This window comes from Panthera uncia, unplaced genomic scaffold (assembly GCF_023721935.1).
Source record: "Panthera uncia isolate 11264 unplaced genomic scaffold, Puncia_PCG_1.0 HiC_scaffold_945, whole genome shotgun sequence".
In the NCBI taxonomy this organism is placed as follows: domain Eukaryota; kingdom Metazoa; phylum Chordata; class Mammalia; order Carnivora; family Felidae; genus Panthera; species Panthera uncia.
In genome coordinates, this window is record NW_026060139.1 from 1 (window position 1) to 6,352 (window position 6,352).

Below are 6,352 nucleotides of genomic sequence, written 5' to 3' on the forward strand. Positions count from 1 at the left end.
TTGAAGACATAAATAGCATAAAAAGTTAGGAAAGGATTATTTCTCTCCTCCTGTCTTTGAGCTAAAACATTTGTTTTCCCCTGCCTTTGGATTCAGACTTGGGATGGAACTTATACCATTGGCTCTGCTGGTTCCTGGACTCAGACCAGAACTATATGCCATAGTTACAATAACTTAAAACTCATAATAACTCTCTTTTGCGTGTGTGTGTGTGTGTGTGTGTGTGTTGTATAATTTTTTTTTCTCCAGTTGGTTCTGTTTTGTTTCTCTGGATAACCTTGACAAATACAAACATAAAATGCTCTATTAGGTCTTAAAATCAGGCTAGACAACATGAAGGAACAGACGGTCTTGCAAGATTTCCAGGACTTCCTGTGTTCAGTTAAGGCAGCAATGCCACGAGATGAGCCTTTCTTGTTTATTTTTGTACTTCCACTTCCTGTCAAGTGCTCTTAACCAGTGAATTCAGAGGTGCATGAACATTTAAATAAACTCAAAGAGTGCATAATTATGTGTTTAGTATTTCTCCCCCGCCCCCACCAATAATTTCAATTTCTTTAGAAATTTCTGTAATCGATTGACTGGCAGAATTTTTATTTTAATTCAAAGATGAACACCATTACCTCTCTCACTTCTCTAAGGGCACATGTAAAGGTAGTGTTCTTTCTTGGGTAATAATTATAGTGACAAAAATTGTAACACCACCTATCAGTTTGTTATGGCTTATACCAGTGTTTCTCAAAATTCTGGTCCCAGACCAGCAGTGTCAGTATTACATGAGAATTTATCAGAAATGTAAATTCTTAAGGTCTATCTACTCCAGACCTTCTGAATCAGAAACTGTTTAAAGTTTGAGAACCACTGGTTTATAGAATCACTTCATAAGCATTATCTCATTAAATCTTTGAAACATGAGTTTGGTACTATTATCTGTATTTTACAGAAGAAGAAAATAAGGCTTGGAGAAACTAAAAGGTCTTCCAACGATCACACCAATAAAATGCAGAGCTAAGGCTTGAACCAAGTTCTTGTGACCCAAACCAATGCTCTTTGCACAACATCGTTCTCTCCTGATATAACTCGCGTATGTTCCTAACATGTACCCCCACTGCCATAAAAGACTTGGGGTACTTTACATAATAACTCCACACAGTGGAAACGTGCCTAACCTAATAGGAAAACAACAGTAAGTGGCCCTTTCATAGAACTCCTGTGTGTTTCCTCCTATTTATGCATGGCAATGAGGCACACAGAGAAGCAGGACCTAAAAACATTTGGTTCATGTGAAAACAGTTCATTCTGTCCTACCTTGCCTCCGATGCTCCCATCAAGAGGTTTTCATGTTCTTTCTGCTCAACTCTGATGCAGTATAGTTTTGTAACAGCAGAAGAATGTAAACAACCTCAATGTCCATCAGAATGGAATGGTTAATTAAATTTTGCAGTGGTTGTAAAGCATAAGGCAACTCTATATGGACTCATAAGGAAAAGATCTCTAAGACACCTCAACAAGAGGAAAAAGTAAGGTGCAGACAGTGCATATAGTATGCTATCATTCATGCGGTGAAATGAAGAATAACTAACACACATATATGTTTGTAAATGCAAAGAATTTCTCCAGAAGGATAAATAACTCAATAATGGTGGTTATGTCCAGCCAAGGGAACTATGGGGAAAGGAGAGGGGAAGGGAGACGGTGATTAAGAAAGGAAAGAGGGGGAGTTACTTTTCATTGTTTTGTATTGTTTGAATTCTTTTAAAGCCACAATTAAAATGGCCTATTAAATTGTATCTTTATTATACATATATATTTATTTATATTTTTTATAGATTGGAAAGGACAGCATTCCATCTGCCCTTCATAATCAATTATGTTTTCATTCCCAAGAAGCTTCTTATAATTTTAGTCTAAACTACCTCTTTATGTAAATTCCCAATTTTCATCTCATTGGGTGAAGTGGAATTAATTCTTCTTAAACGTGAAGCATTGCTTCCTATTTCTAGCATACTAGGAATTCTTTCTTCATCTTTCAAAAGCTGCTAAAAACTCCCCAATCCAAAATCCTCTTGCAAGCCTGGGACATCTCTGAGCCTAGGGTTCTTCATCTTGATTTTTTTCTAACACAAATTGCTTTCCACCCTGGTTCCTCCAATCTCAAATCCCAACCTGCCTCATACTTTTTAAATGAGCCAATGCCCAATAGATAATTAATGAGCTGTGAAGTGCCCTCAAGGCCAGGTGCCTTCTTCCTGTGAGAGAACTAACTCTCCCCAACTCCTCACCCTCTACAAAAAGCAAAAAGGATGAGGAAGGGAAAAAGAAAGAATAAAAGAGTTTTGATAATTACACATAAGAGCCAGCTATAATTATGCAAACCAGGATAAGCAATGGTGAGTTCATTTAGAATGGATGTTAAAAATATTGCAAATAAAGGAGGAAGAATGGCTGTTATATACTAACAAGTAAATGTGTAGTTTCTGGAATGAGTATAATTTTGAGTGATTCATAAATAAAACTTAAAAGAGTGTAGGAAGCAGGATATGGGCTAAGTAAAAAATGTTTGTATAGGGGTTGGTAATTTATTGGGAAATACCTATAACATATCACAACCTGATTCAAGCGGGGAGGAATGGGGAAAGGAAAGGGAAAAAATATATTGGGTTGGCTGAAACAGCCCTATTTTGCTAAAAGAAAATGTGGAGTTATCTTATTAACATAACTACCAATTTATATTACTAATGATTTAAATCACCTAACTAGGTACTAGAGCATTCACAAAATAACTCAGTTTGTTAGGGCATAGAAAGTGAGAGCTCTGAAGCCAGACTCACCTCAGATTTCTGTTCCAATTTACAGCCCAGGAGCTTAACCATGTTGACTGATTGTTAAACAATGAATAGACATTATCTGTGCAAATCCACAAGGGTAGGCAATGTAGGGGAAGAGAGAAGAGCTGGTTTTCCTTGATCCTTGCCTCCCCCATGTTTCTCCAGTTCACCCTCACACCAACCTCAGCTGATTAAAAATAAGATGCTTTCTTTTGTCCTATAACTTGACAATTATGGGGAAACTCTAATAGGAAGACCCTCTACAGAAACACTATGGTTCTGGGGACTAAGGGAATTTTTAGTGTAGCTTTTAAGTTGGTTTTTAGCATAAATTTGTTAAGTAACTTCAGTTACCTTCTATTTGACTTTCTCTTTTCTAATTGATGAGGCTAATAAATTATTATAAAAATAATAACTCCAGGCTGTGGGATGTTACATATTTATTGGCATGCCAATGCCATGAGTAAGCATTGTTATTGGCATGCCAATGCCATTGGCATGACATGGCTCACTCTTTCCCTTTTAATTCAGCACTCTCTGAGGCTCAGCTTCCCACAAATCAAGATTGTTTTCTACTAACTTAGTGTGATCTGTCTCTAGCAACTGAGATTTTTCAATGATCTCTGCAGGTGGTAGTCATTATAGGTGAATATTCATAGTATATTAATAGGCATTTAAAAATGTATCTTATATAGCTATTCAAAACAAAAGACTAATAAAGACTTAGGGGCATGACAGATGATTTAACAAACATTTATTTGGTACCTATTGTGTTCTGGGCACTATGCTAACCATTTGGATGGCAATGATGAATAAGATGAGGTCCTTGCTTTGACATACTCTCAGTCTAATGGAAGAAATGGAAAGTACACATACAATTTCAATATAATAGTGCTGTAATAGAGTACATGAATAGAAAATTGTGGCAGGACAGAGGACCACTAATGCTGCCTGAGGCACTCAGCTAAGGCTTTCTGTTTCATCTTGAGGACAAGGTGAGCATCTTTGGCATAGCAGGAAAGGTGAACATGGCTTTAGAAGAGCTAGTAGCCCAGTAGGGGAGAGAGAGTAACAGAAAAATAGCTATAAGACAATGAGGGAAGGACTTTAAGTGGAAGCAGACATAAAATGCTATGGAACCCCAACATAAGAATTAGTTTTGTGACAGCAGTGGGAATGGGGTGGAGGCTGCGGTCAGCAAAGATGAGTGTAATAGAAAGGAGGTGACACTGCAACTCCACATAAAAGTAGAATCGAGATTTGCCAGACAGAAGAGGAGAGAAGAAACATGAGCATTCTAGGGAAAAGGAGCACCTTGATCTTAAGTATGAAGGCACAAATGAGGAACATTCTGGAGTGTGTAAAGGCATATGGCGGTGGAAGACCAGAGAGTAATTAGAAAATCAGACTTGGCTATATTCTGAAGGGAATCTTATGCTGCACAAAGGAGGTTGGGCTAAAGTATATCCTGTAGGCAGATGGAAATTGAAGAAAGTTTTTGATCCTGGTAGTGACGTGATCAGATCTAGTTGTATAAATATGACTAAGGAAAAGCTGTATAAATATGACTAAGGTCACCTGGATGTGACCTTCCAGGTGTGAGGTGATGAGCTCTGATCTAGACTGAAGCAGTGGAATGAAAAATGAAGGGGCAGGAGAAGGTTTCTCAAGAGGTAGAACTGAAAGGAAGTAAGGAATTTAGAGGAAGGTCACAGTTCACTCTGGGAGAATGACAGGGTTTTTTTTGGCTGAGCTAGGGAGAAAGGGAGAAGAAATTTCTGTGAACAAATTGTAGGGATAGTGTCATTTCAATTCTTCACCAGATGTTGAATTTTTAGGTGCTTCAAAGGGAATTCCTTTCAGTAGTTGGAGATACAGATCTACTGATGGAGGAGAAATCAAGCCAAAGCATGAGATTGCCTAAGGGTGAAGGGGACTAGCGGAAGGAGAAGAAACAAGTGAGAAAGAAACCCTAGGGAACCCCAACTTCTAAGGGCTGGACCGAGGGACAAAAAAATAAGGGAAGAGGCAAAACACTTAGAAGGATACATGAGGATGACCAGGAGAGGAAGTGAGGCAGAACTCAGAAGAGAAGAAGACTTTCCGTCTGGAGATAGTAACAGTTAGTGGCAAATGGAGAAGAGAGGCTAGTAGGATAGTGTCCATGGAGTGGTAACTCAATGTTCTTACCCACCTTGGTGACAGCAGTAGGGTGGGGGCAGAAATCCGATGGCAGTGAATTAAAAAGAGAATAGGACCATGCTCCCTTTGGCAGCACCTATACTAAAATTGGAATGATTAACAGAGAAGATTAGCATGGCCCCAGCGCAAGTATGACCCACAAATTCATGAAGCATTCCATACTTTTGTCTTCCGGAGGAGCAGTTCCAGGAGGCCAAGCTTCTTGTGTGCATCACTTCAAGCCCCTGCCGGTGTGGCTGAGTAGATGGCTAAGTGCCCAAGGAGCTAGAGTTTTATCTGAGGAAAACCAAAGCCTGAAAAGGCAAATAAATCTTCCTCCCTCCTGTCTTCGGTCATGTAAAAGAGGTGTTTATTATTCAAAAAAAGAAAAAAGAAAAGAAAAGAAAAAGAAAAAAAAAGAGAATAGGACCTAATGAATAGAAGAAGTCATGAGCCTTCTTTCTTGAGAATTTGATGATGAAAAGGTGAAATGTAAGGCATTAGCCCAGAAAAAAAGGAAGTTGAGCTAAAGAAAGAGTGGTTGTTTTTGTCACTGTTTTTTATTTCTTTAACGTCTGGTGGAGTCTCGAGCACATGTGTGTACCCAGAAGAGAAAGGGTACATGAGAGGAGGGGAGATAACTGAGGAAGCCAGATTCTGGAGGCTCAGGGTGAAAGCCAAGGCTTGGAAAGTGGCGGAATATTTTCTTCTGGGATAATAAGGAAGAAGGAAGCACATGTTGAAGCCGAGAAAAGTCTGAAGATGGTGAGGAAGGCCACATCAGTGAGTTTATCCCTGACGATCTTTTTTTTTTTTTTTTGACAAGGCAGCTGGTGAGGAAATCTCTGAAGGTGAAAAGAGCGTGAATATACTGAGAGAGGATGTTGTTAATAAACACCAGTGTCTTGTTGTTAATAAACACCATTGTCTTAATAAACACGTTTAAACACATTGCTTCAGTTTCTCCAGTGAGTTCGTTAAAGTCTTATCTCAAGAAAGGTAGTCAAAAATGACTATGGGAAATTCAGATCACAAGCTTCTAGATACAGAAGAATCTACATAGAGCAGGACTAATACTGGGCTTACATAGCTTTGCTTGGGGTTCCACAAATGCTTTTGATAATGCTTCCTTTAAGCAACTTCAAGGCAAATTTTGGGTGTAAGATTTACATTTTATTTGGAGTAAAATATTCTAGTACTTGGTATCCTACCAAAAATAAAAAATATAAAAAGGCACAACAACCAAACCTGGACTTCGCCTTAGTATGGGAAACATCATAAGCCTGGGAGAGAATTGATGTGTCTCTCCAGCCATTTTAGAAACTCAAACTACTGATTATCAG

The 6,352-nt window shown here is 38.6% G+C and overlaps 1 non-coding gene across 1 annotated transcript; it reads left to right on the plus strand.

Annotated features, from left to right (window-relative positions):
- Positions 1 to 5,087: 5,087 nt before the first annotated feature.
- LOC125918524 (U6 spliceosomal RNA) lies at positions 5,088 to 5,196 on the plus strand. The gene has a single exon (XR_007456466.1). It is a non-coding gene; the product is annotated as a U6 spliceosomal RNA (small nuclear RNA).
- Positions 5,197 to 6,352: the final 1,156 nt, after the last annotated feature.